We start from the raw sequence: 17,257 nt of genomic DNA on the forward strand, positions 1-17,257 counted from the left end.
GCTGATGACTCAGAATAATAATTACTAGGTGGTGCTATGATGAAGGTACAATTTTAGAAGCCGTGCAGGTGTTACTTTCCTGAATGATTCAAAAATTACAAGCAGCCAATCCTCCCGCTAATTGCCCATGGAAGTTATGCACATCTAAAATGCCTTCTAAAATGTCCAAAATGAGCATATGAGGAGGTTTCGCCTTAATGTTGCTAAGCTGATTGGTTGTCAGTGTCCAGAAATAATTCCCCTAGTACAAGATTTGGCTTTTTCACGATGTGTCAAGCATCCATCTATTAAAAAGGTTAGGTTGCCTTTTCTTGAAGAAGGAAACATTTCAGGCTTCCTTCTCTCTAAACCTCCCACAGCCCCCACTTCAGAGTGTCACTCATTTTATATCAGTGGCAGCAGCAGCAATAAATTCCTACTTTCAACGACAGCATAAAGGTTTGTATATTACAGGGGCTGGCCATCATTTTTCTTTTTTTTTTTTTTTTAAATGACGATAGGGGAGTATGTGTTTGAAAACAGTAAGTAACCCTGGAAAATTGTGCGAAACATTCTTGTAGCACTGAGTTTTGGCAACTTCTTGGAAAATACCTGTCATAAAGGGCCTCCCTTCCCTCCCAGCTTGTTCTCCAGGTCACTCGATTGCACTGCAAATTGAGTCAAGAGAAGTTTTCAATGTCTCAATTTCTAATGAAAACGCAGCTGACTGGGGATATATATATCACATTTGTACTACAGAGTGTTTCAACATTAGATTGTTTGTGACAGCAATTCAAAAGCACCGAATCTCCCAACTCCCTTCTCCCCTGGGTGCTTCAGTGGCTCTTTTTCAATCACTCTTGAAGTAGCTGTATAATGCAGTTACACAGGCCTTGCTATGGGAACGATAGAGAGGAGATAAGCGTATTAAAAAAAAACTTTTCTTTTTGCATATCGTATCCTACATCCTCCCCCACATCGCTGCTATTTGAACAATTCAATTAAAATTTTGGGTGATAGCACACTCTCCATTTCCTTCTTAATTAACTGAGCGGTGTACAAATAGGCAACATGAGGCTGAGTGGGAAGTCCTTCCCTCACAATACGGAGGATTTTTTTTTTATAAGGGCCTTGCAGGAAGTTAGTGATAGAGGCAAGAAGCAACAAAGCCCTGGGCATGTCGGGCCATCCGTTGGGCCGTGGGCTGGCGAAGGAGCCCTGCCCCTCACCTGAGGCACGGCTGCCGTGACTCAGGCCTCACGCCCCGCTGCCTGGCATCACGTTCACCCAGCGGTTACGTCATTTCTAAAGCAGCTGGTGGCAAGCTGGAAATCAAAACCTACGAACAGTACAGGCACATATTGTGGAGGTCTGCTATACAGAATAGCAGCGATTGCTGTCAAAGGTAAAAAAATAATTTAAAAAGTTCATCGTTCATCCTTTTTAAATTTCAGCTGTGGAGTTCACCTGTTTACTAACTCATCTAGACACCAGGAAAAGATGAATTATTCTGCTCCTCAGTCCGGCATTACAGCAACACATAAGAGATGTTTGTACCAGCAGATAGATGAGCTTCATTACTTTGGAACTGGTCCCTTGTACAGAGATGCTGTGCTGATATAAGGCCCTTAATAAAACCAATTACCTTACTCGTTATCACCGCAAGTGATCTCCACAATCATATGATTAAGTTATCACAAGTCAGATGAGCTGCCCTCATGAATGACACGCAGTTAGCCTGCCCCAAGCGCAAGGCAACTTTCTGTTAAACTTCTTTCAGTTCCCTCACACTCGCACCGACTTCAGAGGCCCTCAGTGGGCCAGGCTGACGCATGCCACCAAGTATGCCAAGGCTCAGCTCAGGAAGCCCCAGCACAGACCTGCAGAGCTATTTATTACTGCACATAGTCTACAGATAGCAACTTTTAAATAAATTAATCACATTTGATTCTCTTGGGCACCAGCAGAACGTACTGAAGTGCGCTCAATGTAGGGTGCAATTCAGAAAATGTAATTACATTAATTAAAGATATTTAAATGTTAATCTGTAACAATGTTTGCCCATTATTCCAGCAGGTTTTGTTTCCATTCCTTCAAGCCCTTGAGCCCCTCATCAGACAATGCTACCTCTGTTAGGAGGCTGGCAGCACAAGAAGAAGGTGACACTACCAAACCCAGGCATTTAGCCTAGAGCCCCTCTTCACACATGTAATCATATGCTGTTGAACAAGCTCAAAACCCATTTGAAAGCCTGCCCAACATACTCACTGCCATGGTGCTAAGCCATTCTGAATTAAAGTCTGATACCCATCTACTTCGATGAAGAGCTTTTTTTTTTTATTGTTTATAAACCTGAGAGAAATCTTAAGACAGACGAAACATCCCCTAGCCCAACACCCTTCCCTTAGAACAGACTTCACGTCACTTTTTGCTAAGCAGTCAGCATGAACTAGTCACGAGGTTATTTCTGTTTTCAAGGAGAGGGAGTCCTCCCGGGGGCAATTCAACTCCCCTATTTTAGGTGCTTATCTCAGGCTCGCATGAATCACCTCAGCCTCTCCCTCCCCACCCACTGACTGTAGAGGTAGCCTTAAATAACTAAACAGAGCTTGACATTAACTGTCTTGCTGAAGATGATCAGGAAAGATGAAAAAAATTAAACAGTGGCTGGTAGCAGCCACTGAGGATCACTCATTTTTCATCTCAAACACCCTCCTAGATTTCTGAAAAAATGTGTTTCTAAACTTTCTGAATTGGAAGTTGCATCAAGACTTAGAAGTTAATAAAATGAGTTATTTTCCATATACATGCACCTAATCTCTTCTTTGTATCGCTGGCATTCAAAAGCTTTCTGCAGCAATTTCATGACTTAACTTCGCTGTGAACGAAACAAGGGGCAGAAGAGGGAGCTAGACTTATTTTTCATTTAAGCCAGCTGCATGATAATTGTACTGTTCCTATTCTGTACCTTTAAAATCCATTCTCGGTTTCACCTTTGTGGTATTTTCTCTCTTCCTTTTTTTTTTCCCCCCCCTCCAACTGAAGAGGTATAGTGTGTTTAGTCTTTCTTCAATGGAAAGTTGCCTCAATCGTTTTCACTTTAAGGTCTTTTACTCTTCCTCTATTCCTTCTTCATTTCAATTCTTATTTTGAGGTGGAATGGCCAGAACTCTCCACGGCATGTGAGAGGCACATACTTATGGATCTAAGGCATCATAGGGATACTTTTGGTTTTGTTCTCTACTCCTCTCCCAGCATTCCCAAGCGTTCTATTGCTTTACTGAGCACCGCCACATACTGAGATGACATTTACAAAGAATTATCCAGTATATGTCCAAGAGGGTGGGATTCTTACCCCCTCAGCAAGAACCGGATTATTTCCTTTCCCCCTCCATGCATTACTTTGCATCTGTTGACACTGAATTTCATTTGCCATCCCAGAAAGAAAGGGCTGTCTGCAAGCCACTTCGGGCAGGTTTGGGCCAGAAAACTGTAAATAATTTTGTTATCCTCTGCAAGTTCTGTCATCTCCGTATAGCCAGATTATTGGTGAATACATTGAACAGATCAGACAACACCACAGATCTCTGAAGGACTTCATCCCAGCAATGGCCTTTATAGAACCAGGAAGTTAATCAGGTATTCCTGTTCTTTCTTTCCTGTTTTTAACCACTTATCAATTTGTGAGAAGTCTTTTTCTTTTATTCCCTGAAAATTGTGATTCTAATAGATTCCTGTAAAATGCAGCTTGTACTTCCATTTTCAAAGAGATTTTGACAAGGCATCAGCTAGATCTGCTGTATCCATGTTGTAGCTTCCTTCAGAAACTTCATCAGACTCGTGAGAAACAAATCCCATTCACAGAAGACATGCTGTCTCCTCTCTGGCACAATTCATTTCTTTGTTATCTATTAATTCTATTCATTATGATTTCTACCAAACTACCTAACAAAGCCAGATTTACTGATAATCTCCTTGCATGACCCCAGAAGCTCTTGCTAGATGGGTATATTGTTGGTTTATTTAAGCAGCAGAAGACAAAGTTGAAATTTCTTATTTTTATTCCTTTAGAGCTCTTGCACAAACAGCATCCAGCTCCAGTGCCTTGTTACCAGAATATTTTACCCTTTTTTTTTTTTTTTTTGTGAAAAGCCTTTTAGAGCTGACATTTCAAACGCAGCCAGGCGACTATCAAAGAGACATGTCTGGTCTGGTGAAGGCACATCCCTGCGATCCAGTTCCCTTGAAGATACCAACAGTGGTTTTAGCAAAGCTAATGATCTGTAGTCTAAGAGGAGCAAAGGCATGAGAAAGGAGAGAGTACAAGGTAAAAGGATAAGGGATGAGTCATACTATTTAAAATAACTGACATCTAAGCTTATCTTCATTGTGGCACCTAATAACATGCATGTCCTCAGCCCACTCAAATGAGAGAATACAGCTGCAGTCAGGAGCTCTGCTGTGAACATTTTTCATGAAGTTGCCACCCTCAGTCACTGCTGCTGCCCTTCTCCTCAGAAGGCCCCTGGAAAGGAAACAAGTGCTCCTGGTGCTTCAGCAGTCACCTGCCTTCACCTGCACCACAGCTGAAAAACTCAGGAAAGCTGGGCAGGGACTCTTTGTTAGGGACTGTAGTGATAGGACAAGGGGTAATGGTTTTAAACAAAAAGAGGGTGGGTTTAGATTAGATATTAGGAAGAAATTCTTTACTATGAGGCATGGGAACAGGTTGCCAGACAACTTGTCGATGCCCCATCCCTGGAAGTGTTCAAGACCAGGCTTTGGGCAACCTGGTATGGTGGGATGTGTCCCTGCCCATGGCAGCACGGTTGGAATTAGATGTCTTTTAAGGTCCCTTCCAACCCAAACAATTTTATGATTCTGTACTTTATCAGTGGTTCAGCTAGGGCTGATGAATTTAAGCTGAAGACAACAACAATGCCCTTGTGTACAGCAACTCAATGGGCTGTAACACGTTGGCCAGCCCAGAGGTGCAGTCATGGGCCAGATACAACAGGTACACCCCACGTCGGGGTCCTGCACCACTTAAAAAGGTGGATGAAAAAGCAAGCGCTCCCCTGAACTTCAGTACACATGAATGGGTCAGTCCTGCATTTAGGATGCTGATAACTGTAGCTTACGCCCATCAGAAAATGATGAAAGAAGTGATCAGAGTGGGTTTCGACAGCATCGCCATTATTTATGTTAGTGAGTGGTTCCACGGTTTGCGGCAGTTGTGCAAACCCCAAGTGCTTCAAAAGCAACGATTCAGATTAATCTCTTTCCATTAAAAGAAAAGCAACACAAAGTCAAATATACATGAAGCATCCCTATTATCATCCTGGTTTTTGAGCAGCTATGTGCTTTTGTTGTTTGTATTTGTCTTTCACTACAGCTGTTGAAATGCAGGATTTTAATTGAAAGGTGAAATTATTTCTAATGTGACCCTGAGGAACTGTGTTTAAAGAAAAATAACCCATGAAATACTGCAAGATTCATGACAGATATCAGACTTCAGACCGCTCTTAAGAGGTGTGGCAACACTGAAGATTTGGTATATGCATCCGGAGGGACATAATTACATAGGTTTTCAGCTTTCAACCACGTCTTTTCAAAAATGCATTTGTCCAAGCATTGCTCAACATCATGTCAGTGCAAAGAGGCCAGGATTTCCAATGTTGAATTACTTTTACAGTGTCTCTCAGAAAATATATAATGCAAGAAAGCCTAAGTACTTAGAATTACTTTTTTTTTTTTTTTTTAACTAAAGGTCCTACTGGAATTTAACTTTGTAATTCATTGCAATATTTTAAATGTTATCAACATAAAACTTTAGCACTTCAGTTATAACCGCGTATTTGAAATAACATCCAAAAAGCTAGGTAAATTGTTATTATACTCAGAGGATTGCTAATTCTTCCATGTTGATGAAAAGAACAGGTTTAAGAAGCTAAATTGGTAGCACATAACGCTAGTGAACAGACTTTTAAAGAAGCTGTAGGAATTCTCCAAATTCACTTTTGCGAAGGACCCATCTGGGACTGACCCATGGCCGGGCTATGATAGCTTCATTAGGAAGGTGTTATAACAACATCCCAGAAACAGCAGCAGAACTGAGGTTTTCTTTTCTCCTTTGCACATGGTTTGCTCTTCCAACAACTTGTCACCCATGGGAATGAATAGGAAGGTCTCCTTCTCCATACAAAGAGCCTACGTGCAATTTTCTTCTTCAGACTAATACAGACATAGGAGACAAAACAGATTACTCCATGAATGAACAAGCAAACTAGCTGTCAGTCAGACCAGGCAATCTTGGTACAAATAGAGGAAGATTACTACAAAATACGTAGTTTGACACGCTGACAGAAATCACTCTTGTCAAGTTGTATTGATACACAATGACTTGCAGGCTACTTTGGGTGTTTTACTTCCCCAAACTTATTTTTTTCTCATGACTGTAAATGCTGAGCTACGTCTTTCTTATGTCCCCAGTACAGGGTGGTTGGTTTGATTTTTTTTGTATGATTCATAATCAGATGCTTAAATTTTTTTTTTCCCCTGATGACTTAAGTGAATGTGTCATTGTCACTTGGGAACAAGCAACAAAAAGCATGAACGGGAGCATGTTCAGTGCTGTGAACAAGGCCAAATATTTTTGGATCTCTGTCTTCTAGCACTACCAGACTTATTTCAAAGTTTCTTCCCTAGACCTCACTTTCTGCTGCAAACTTCTACCCCTTGCTGAGAATTCAGAAGTGGCTGTGCCAGATCAGACTTTCATTTTAATTAAATCCAAAAATCAGGAGTTATTTAACATTATTTTATACTGCTTAGAGCCAGTAATTGGACTCCATGTGCCTCTTCTCTTTGCAGCCAAGGGCATAATTTTGGCAGGTTCACATAGCTTTTTGCTCACAAGCACAGAGTACACAGATCTTCCGAGCCAATTGGGACACAGCTAACAGATGCTCGGAGAGGAATTTTTTTTTTTTTTTTTTGCCCCACCTAATATAAGGCTTTCTCTGGCTGTTAGACAGGATTCCTCACCAAGGTGAGCCAGGAAAAACTAATACCTAAATATAAGCTCCTTAGCAAGGCAATGGTAACACAGCTAATGCTGAAGTCTTTTCCAGGGCTATGGTAAACCTGGGTCCAGCAGAGGGAAAATGCCATCATCACTGGAGATGAGGATGGGCATGGGTACCGCTGGGGGGGCCACCACACCTCACCCTTGTGCCAGCCTAGCCACTCCCCCAACCCAAGACAAACCGGGTGCTTGTACGTGCATGGAGTTTAAAATAAAAACCTCCAAAAACCTCCAAAAGAGCACTTTGCACACCCCAAATCGAAACCTGTCTGGCTTAAAGCACAGAAGCTGGACCAGCTGGGTGGGGAAGCAGCTGCAGGATGGAAGGGACGGAGGCAGCAGAGACTGGGGGCAGGACGGAAGCAGTGAACTACCCCACGCCAAGCAGAAAGGGGAGCAGCACTGCGACTGACAACCAGCGTTGCAGACAAAGGGTGTCTACAGCCATATTAAAGTCTCTGGGAGCTCACCCCACCTGCTTGATGCATACTGAAACATGATGCGTCCGTCTTGCCAGCAGTAAGCCTTCATCACCCTCTGTGTGCAGTCTCACAGTACCCAAGCAACCCAGACACCAGGCTACGTGGGCTACAAAGCAGTCCAGGCTCTGACTGTACTGACAACCTCAGCCATTCAGAAGTGGCACATAAGGCATATTTTTATTTACCTTTGATTTTTAAGCATGAATTTAACTTGCTGTACCTTCTCAAGCTAATCCCAGGAACAAGGAGATTGTTATTCTTTGAAGAAAGTGCTGAGACTCGCTACATCATTTGACTCCAGAAACTGGGGATAAGCTATTGCCAAACTAGTGACCAAAATGTACAAATTGGCAATAACATACAAGACACACATCTCTCCCTCCCCAAAGATCCTCTTTCAAACACTGCCCCACCTCCCCCCATGTCCTTGAGCTCTCACACCAGCTCCTCTCAGCTCCCGAGCAGCAGCTGGTTAAGGTGCCTTTTAATCCCACCTCTTTGCTGCTCATACCCTGCCACAAGAAAACTCATCTCAGGAAATAAAACCCACATCCATCTGTCCCCTAACATTTTAATCAATGGTGGTTAATATGAGCCAATGCCCAGGCTGGGTTTCCCAGGCATGGTAAGACCTCATCTTGAAGGTGCAAAACGAGCAGTGCACTTCAGCAGTTGTGTAAGAGCGGGAAGGTCTGGTGGGATCAGGGCAGTGGCCCTCAAACCGTGGTCAGGTGGCATGGAGAATGACACTCAGTTGACAGCAAAGCAATAATCTGTTTGTCACAGCCATGCCTGGGTGGTAGCACCACTCAACTGTTTAACCATAAAGCAGCACAGCAGAGAAAGGAGAGATGCCAGGAGCTAACAACTTGCACCGGTTCAAGAAGTCTGGAAATCGATGGCATACAAAAGTGAGTGGGGGAAGAAGAGCTCAAATTTTCTACAGCACCACTATGTATGCCCAGGGTTACAAACCCAAACTCACCAGCACAAGACATGTTGTACTTCATTTTCGTCTGAAAATTAACTTTTCTTGAACCTCTGAGGAGCTATTTTAGGGTGATTTTTAAAGACCACAAATATATTGCCTTTAAGTTCCAGATTATCAGAAAAGTGAATAGGAGAGATGTCACCAGTCAGCACACATCTATTGCTATAAAAAAAATAAAAATTTAAATGGAATCTCTAACGAACCCCCTTTTCCAGGTCTTCTTGGAAAAGCATCATTGCTTCACCAGCTTGACAAAAGCCAGTGGGCAGCCTGAATCAGCACAGGACTTTAATTCTCGTACGGACACTCACAGGTGGAGAGGTTGGCGGAGACTGAAATACATGGGAGTATCTATTACAGACTACAGAACGAGCTTCCAAACATGCCCCCAAAACCACCGCAACCCTGCCAGAGCATCTTGGAGCTAATGATTACCAGGGGTCCCACGAGCCGCTTGCTGGTGGGAAGCTGGGCTGCAGTGCCCTGGCCTCTAGCCAGCCCCGTCCCGTGGCCATCCTCCCGCGGCCAAGACCGTCAGCTCCAACCGCTGGAGCAGGTCCACAAGCACGAGGAGCTTTTCCTGCACTGGAGGAGGAAGCCGTGCCAGGCTAGACCCATCACCCACCTCCCTGCCACTGCTGAGCCGTTTTTCTCCACCATCTTCTCATTTGCGGTTCGGCTGTGCCTAAAGGCAGAGTAATCATTTGCCCTGAGCAGAGAAGAAAGCCGTGAAAGCTATAAACTTCCTAAACATCCCTTCTGCCAACACCTGTCATTCGCTTCTACATTTCCTATTTGCTCTGTTTTCATTTAAGGTATTATATGACTCAGATGAGGCCTCAACAGCTTCAAAAGAATTCCTGTGTCTGACTGCCTCGGTTTTATTAAAAGTAACTGAGCCATTGATCATCATCAGAAGATATATTCTCAGGAGGAAAGATATCATTTGTAAACAAATGATCCTGTGAGCACAAACACTCCACCAGCCTCAGATAACAGGGAAACGAGTACACGGGGGGAGGAGAGAACCCCCCCAGCACGCACTCAGATCATCTCAGGGATAACAAATGGGGAGAGTCGCACCTTTATGAGCAGATGGGCTAACAAGAAGATGGTCTTCCAAAGGGAGAGAGAGGGGGAGAAGTCATTTTCTTTTCTCTTGTCAAGTCTTTAAAAGCAATTTCATGCTGCTGTCTAAGGAGGCAAGCAAGCACAACTGCTGATCCCTAATACTACCAATTCCATACCTTCAGAGGTTTTTTTTTTTTTTTTTTTAAATCTGACAGCTTCCATACACACCCTCGCATGCTGCATTTCATGGCTGACCAAAGTGTGAGGGCTAGAGAAGGTAATGCATGATTGCATGGCAACACCTGTGAGAAATCAAGCTATTTTCCTTCCCCTACCTCCAGCTAGCTACAGACAAACAGGATCAGCCTGTCTGGGATATGAAACTTGCTTCTAGAGAAACAAATTAATAAAGATCAGCACCATGGATTAGAGCACATAAAGAGTGAAAGATGCTATATAAAAGTCTGTTGAAGCATCTGCCAGGTACAATCTCTCATTTTTCAAGAGTAATGGACCAAATATCCATAAAAATAGGTAGGGAGATTTACTTTTTTTTTTTTTAATGCTTTCATGTGAAAGATCAATGTTTCATATTAGAAAACTTAAAGGACAACTTCTAGCAAACATTTAACACGAATACAGTGCAGGCTCAACTGCTGCTGCTGGAACGGAGTGGTTTTCGTGCAATTCTGTTTCTTTGGATGCAAAAGGATGGTGAAACCTGCACCAGATGCCCTCTATTCCCCAACCAAAAGCATGTTTTGCACATCCAGTTTAACACCACACAAACGACATGGGAGCCACCAAAACATGCAGAGGTTTGTCTAACAGAAAGTGGGCTTCTAACCAAGAACAGCCGCAAAAGATCAGACACAGCTAAAGGCCCTTTGGTCTGCAGCCAGAATCCTCAGTCCCTAGAAATAACAGCAAGGCAGTGTCTCTGAATCAGCTGGGGCAACTGTCTGCCGTTCCAGGAAAACTTGGAGAAGTGCTCTTTGAAGAAATGATTGTGCAAGGAGGGGAAAAAAGAGAAACAGACCTCAAGTTATCCTCACTGTTGGGAAAATACATCTTGTGATCCAAAACATGTCAGCTAGCCACCAAAAAGCCCAGCTGAGCTGGTGCCCTGAGGTGAAATTCAGCTTGGTTAAGTTCATACAAAGTATGCGCATCAGCAGCTTGCTTGCTTTGGAGGCTAAGGGTTTGCATCGGTGTATAAAGGTGCTGCAGGAGAGAAATGGCCACACTGCCATGTGTTTCTTCAAAAGAAACGCTGTAGCAGTCGGCAAATTCAGGGCTCATCTAAACTCAAACAGTTTCTCTAGGCGGTCTAGAGTTTCCTTTGAAGTATGTATCTATGAGCACATATGGTCCTGGAGCATATCCACACACATTCACCAGAAGGGAATGAGAGTGGGTGGAATACATAAGACTACCCCTAAGAAAGGGAGTAGGAAGAAGAGAGAATAAAAATTCTGGCATAAACAAACAGCTGCTATTTCTAGCCCTTCTGGTCGAACCCCTCCTCCAGCCCTGATGCCACTCTGCAAGAAGCCTTGTTAAACTTAAAAGACAACTGGAGAAATAAAAGCACTTTTACAACCCAATTATGACCACTTAAAAACATACTGTAAATCTATTCACTGCTTAACACGCCAGGTACATCCAGCAAATGCATTTGCTCAGTGTGTACCCAATGTAGCTTGATATTCTCCGTGTAGCTTGAGTGTGCACATTCAAGCAATAAAAAATTAAATAAACCAAGTCTGGATTAGACTCAGTCCACAATAGCAAGGAAAAAAAATAGAGTAATTATTGACAGTGGCTTGGTTAAGCTTAGAAAAGCTTAACGGAAAAGGATTTTTCCATAATTGCCATCTCTAACCTTTTATCCAAGCTCAGTGGGTACATTACCTAAGTCAGCAGGAAGTTTAGCCACTCCACATGAAATTAATAACGTTTATGGGCTGACCCATCACCCACAGCCTTCTGAAAGCTTTTTAGAGCAAGAGCTATGAAGATGTTTGTCCTCTCATCAGGAAATGGTCCATGCCACACTTAGCTGCTTAAAACAAAACAACGTCCCCCTCCTTCAGCAGGCAGCAGTCCCCAGGGACCAAACCTCCCTCTCACACAGTCTCAGGAGTAAATTAACCGCTCTGTTGAGTTACCTTAGCTACTAATTACAGGCATGAGCACAAGGCTTCTCTCAGGAGCAGCACATCCCATCCACTGACCCACAAGGACCACACCACCAGGGTGTCCCTCCTACCATGCCCACCTGCCCCGAGGAGCACCTCGTGCACCCGATCAGCCACCTCCTGTCCTCACAAACACAATTCAGCCCTTATGTCCGTCCACCCCACGGGCCCACCCATCTGCAGAACAAAGCTCTGCATTTAAGGGACGAGCAAGAAGGCTGGGTGGCTGTACAGTGGCTGTGGAGTCACCCTGTGCACGAAGCCAGTGCTGTCAGCCCGACTTTGTATTCAGGTAAACGGAGAACGAGATAAACTCGTTTAACCAACGTTGACCCAGTTTCACACCAGAAAGAAGCAAAACAGACAGGAGAAGTTAAAATGTATTCCTTATGAGATGCTGTTCATCTGTTTTGAAATGGCAAGCATAAAATACTTGAGTCCCTGTGATAAAATTCTAGCCGAGGAACAGGTTAGCACCCTGACTTAACAAAATTATGTTGAAAAGCATTAACACTGAAAACAGCACACATGCATTATAAGATTGTGCCCTGTTTTCAATGTCATAGACCAAGAAGAGAACAAGAAAAATCAAAAGAAGGACAAACAAGGATGGCTGGAAATTGATTGCCGCCTTTGAAATTTTAGTGGAACAGTTGGAATAAGAAGCTGACTGCAGCTGAACTGAAAAATCACTGTGTAGCTAGATTACTCATCTACTGTTAAACCAAATTAAAGTTTTCTTCCCACAGGCAATGCTGAAGATTTCAAAAAACCCATAATTTATAACTCGGGAAAGTTTAGAAGAAAGCTGTGCAGAACTGAAATGAATTTTGGACTTAATGGGCAGGAAAACAAAGGACAGATGAAACCTCATGTTGCTTGCTACCACAGGAGATATTGCAGAGCATGCAGCAGGTAACTAAAACAGGAGCCTGATTAGCAGTGTTAGGGAAGGGCTCACCTTACTCCTCTCCCAGCTCCAAACAAACCTCCTTCTTCTAAAAATCACCATTTCAAACTGTTATGCAGTAACAGAGGCAGCAAGAACAAAGATTTTCAGCAACCCTCACATTTATTGCAGCCAACATGAGGAAGCACTATCAGCAGGAGTTTGAACAGGTGATTCTCCTTAACATTTTTTGTAATTAGGCAGCTAACTCATCTATACGAAGCATGGAAAGCAAGTGTGCAAGGCCTTTTACGCAAAGCGCTGCAGTAAGTGCTTTATTCCAATTTATTCTCCAGGAGTGATCACACTTTGGATGGAAGCCCACTTCAAACAATTTATTTTTCATGTCTGGACAAGGCAATATAACTTCAACACAATTTAATCTCTTTGCTAATAGACTTAGCTGTTACAGCTGAAATACACAAGCTTAACAATAAGGTTAAAATACCCAGAATACTTAAATCTGAGAAATGCGTTTGCTGGCTGTAGTTCAGGACAAGTAGAAGCAATTGGCTAAAATGCGACCTCCCTGGGCAGCGCAGCGACTCTGGCAAGACCTGGCGGGCAGTTACATCTGACTCCTCTCAATCGCCTACAAAGGAGCAATCGGGTATAGCGGGGCACACAACCGGCTACAAAAACCCTTAATTGCCAGTGAAATTCAGGCACTAAGGCCCCTCAGAAAGGCTCGGGAGCACCTCGGTGCCGCAGCAGCAGCCACCGCTTGGGCTGGCTCCCTGGGTCAGCACCGGCCTGAGGCGACAGCAGGGCAGGACTGAAGAAACCTGTGGATCTCGCCTTCATCAGATCGGGTTGTCCATGGGATTGTGTTGTCCACGGGATTGTGCTGTCCATCACCCTTCCTCACACAGTTGGTTCCTCCTGCTCTCCGACTGCACAGAGCAGGCTGCAATTTACCTCCTTGCCCTCGCCCTCAAATTTGTTTGGGTAAACAGGCTCCCCTTTGTTCCGAGCTGCTACTACACTTACACGTTGTATTTTAAATCAGCCCCTACAAGCAAGGCAGGCCCTTGAGTGAAGACACTAGCATTTTTGTTCACAGTGAAATTAAACAAGTACAAGGCACAGAACTTCACTTGTAAAGGGACTACGGAAACAATTGGTTCTTAAAAGGTGAGAGGTTTTAAAAAGTTTACTAAACAAACCTAGCCAGTTAGAGTCTATGGAGTCAGCCTACAAACAAGTTCAAAGCTGTATAAACTGCCAAGGCAGTATTATTTCTGAAGAGACCTTTAAACAGTTTAAAAGCTTGCTTTCTCTCTCTTTCAAGGGCCCAAGAATTATTGGCAAGCGATTTAGCTTTTATTGAGTACACAAATAGAGAGGAATTATTCACCGAGGAAGGGAATAAACTATTTGCCATGTCTATTAAAGACAAGAGACCTAAACAGCATCCAGGAGATGCAGGATAAACATCAGGAAAAAATTCACGGTAATAATAGTTGAGCACAGGAATACACAGCCACAAAGCCCTTCCCATCAGAGGTCTGGAGAACAGGTTCAACAAATATCTGTAAGGAATGGCTTAAACACAGCTGACCCTCCCTTAAGGCAGAGGATGGATTCTGTATACAGCCTCTTCAAGTCCCTCCCCAAACCTGTTTTCTATTATTTTAAACAAACAGAGTTTGCCAAGACATTTCCCATGGGTTCATAGTTCTGCACAGCTCAGCAGAAAAGAGATCAAAAATGATCATTGCCTGATAGCTGCCCAGATTTGCTGGAAAGCTACTGCTATCTCAGTTCCATAACTGAGTATGTGTCCACATTAAGAAAAATTAAATAAAATTTGCCAGGAGTAAATTGCATCCGATGTTGTCCGCTGCCCAGAACTGAGGCCCTCTGATAGGGTGCTCTGGAGATGCTTCGGCTGGACATACGCAGGATGTCAGTCACCACTGCAGACAGCCCTGCATCCTCCATAAACATCAAGCTTAAAAAATTAATCCCAAACCTCAAATGTACGTTTGAGTGGCAAAAATATTTTTATCCCTTTGACTAATATAAGGGGGGGAGGGGCCAGATATGCTATGGATTTGGGTTTAAAAGGCTGCGGCCTTCTTCCTTCAGGCACTCCCTGAGCCCCAGCTGCGGGGCAGCGGGTGGCAGAACAGCACAAAGCTTCCCCAGCCGACACCGGGCACCGTGTCCTGCCCCACGTTGCCATAACGTGTTGCCTCTTGCTCAGCGATCTACCTTTTATCCCGCTTCTCTGTCTTCAAACAGGTCATTAGCGGATTAATCAGGACTGGAATGCATCCCTGGCCGTCAAGCATCACTTGGAGCATGACCTCCTTCCTCTCCCACACTGCTGTTTGCAATCTCTCTTTCTTTCCCCGTTTCGTACAGGGACCAGTTGGTTTCACCCCCTTCACCTGCTCACAGAATCGGTTGGCAGAGACCCCTGGAGGCCACCTGGTCCAGCCCCCTGCTAAAGCAGGGCCACCTACAGCAGCTTGCCCAGGACCACGTCCAGGTAGCTTCTGAGTATTTCCAAGGAGGAGACACCACAGCCTCTCTGGGCAACCTGTGCCAGTGCTCAGTCACCCGCATGGTACAGAAGAGCTTTCTGATGTTCACATCACCTGAAGATGACACAAAACAGACAGAGAGAGGCTCTTACGGGACAAGTGATGCTCTGACCAGAAGCCAGATCCATTTCTCACCAGAGCAAACACAGGCTATATAGAAATGTTGTTTAAGGAAGCAAAAAGAAGCCAAGAAACCACAAGCGTCCGAGGGTCTGGAAACCCTGTAATTTGTGCTGTGAAGAGAGATTACAGCCCATCTGTCCCGGCTACACTACAAAGGAATTCAGAGTTACTCATACTCCCCCTCCCCGCCTTTCTCAGCCCCCTGCCTAAGCAATAAGCAAAGCCAATATATACCATTGTGCACCTAACTTGTTTACATCATCTGCCACTTCACCATTGCTGCAGCCCTCGCAGGGGCCCGGGCACTGTGCTTGGGAAACGATACATTAGCTAAAATCATCCCCTGAAATCTGCCACGACACGTGCTTTTCCCAAGTTTTAGTCTGCGCCGATGGCATCGAGTGCTCCAGCACTGAGATTTACTTTCCTGCCTGGAGATTGTGCTGCAGGTACACCAGTAAAAACACTTCTGTGCACTCAGTAACTCCCTGCACTAAGCGTTAAAGTGACACTGCCAGATTAAAGTGGCCATAATATATTTTTAAATACCCCATTTTAAACACCTTCTCAGATTGCTAGACATAACAGTGTTTTTAATAACTGTTCTTTGACTTAGATGCATGACACCAGCCCGTCCTTCATTCTTACCCCATTTAGCAACGTTTACCAAATCCCACCCAGCATTTTCCTAAGCTTTGCAGAGGTTTGGGAGACCCTCAGGGCACTGCATGTCACCCGCACATCACCTGCAGGAGGGCTGGGCCAACGCTCACCCCCAGCTCCCCCAGACACTCGTCGAAGGAAAGGCTCGAGCCAGACATCCCGCAGGGAGCAAACCCCCTGCTCCCTCCATCCTGACGGGCAGCACAGCACAGCCCTCGTCTTCTGGGAGCTGTGAGCACGGGGTGAGAATAAGGATTTGTATTTTGAAATGGCATGCGACTCAGCCTGTCACCGATTTTAAGAATATCATACCCTGACAACCAGCAGCAAATCTGACCAAAAGGCTTCTAACGGCAAGACCACACCGAGTCCTGAAGAAAGAAAAATATGCATGAAAGCTCTCAACTAGTACCACTGGGGTGCACACAGACAATGAGGAGCTTTAAGAAGCTTTTCTATGTTCCGTTTCTTTTACTATCGGGAGACTGAAAACTGCAGCCAAATCATTTAGCAAAAAAACTGAAAATCAAAACAAATCAACATCCCCCAGCAATATTCCCCCAAAGACACAAAGAAATAACTCCGTTCGTTTCTGTGTTTCTAAACAAAGGCGGGCAAGGAGATAGAGCAGACACCCCTGGAGGTGCTGCGAGTGGGCGCTGCCAGAGGAGGGGACGTCAGACACCCAACGCCGCGATGCCACCGTCTCGGCCTCACGCCGACCAAGTTACTTGAACTACCCTGGGTCTTGGTTTCCACATCTGCAGAGTGGGGATAATAACAGGTCTTTACATCACAGGGGTGTTACAAAGATCAATTAGTTAATGTCTGAAAAGCGCTTTGAAGATATAGCAGGTGGTGAGCATTATTATGCAAATAATGTGATTTAAGAAAATCACAAGTGCTGGATTAATACTAATCCCTTTGATATTTAAAAGACACCATTTTTCATATTTTAAAGCAGCACGCATTTATGCTATAGATTTCCACGACTGCTGTAACAACAAATTTTAACCTTTTCTTCTTGTACAGCTTAATACGTAAAACTCCTCTGCAGACATCTTTACAAAATCCAATCTTGATTCAGAGCTGGGAGTAGTGGAAGAAATTATGCATGTTGATGAACTGGATAACTAGATCCTATGCAGGAATATTTCTC

General features: G+C 44.1%; 1 protein-coding gene across 6 annotated transcripts in view; it reads right to left on the minus strand.

Annotated features, from left to right (window-relative positions):
* Positions 1–17,257, minus strand: part of PLXNB2 (plexin B2) — a 259,864-nt gene that overhangs the window by 225,555 nt on the left and 17,052 nt on the right. The gene's annotated exons all lie outside the window — the stretch shown is intronic.

Source organism: Anser brachyrhynchus, assembly GCF_964034855.1.
Source record: "Anser brachyrhynchus genome assembly, chromosome: 1".
NCBI lineage: Eukaryota > Metazoa > Chordata > Aves > Anseriformes > Anatidae > Anser > Anser brachyrhynchus.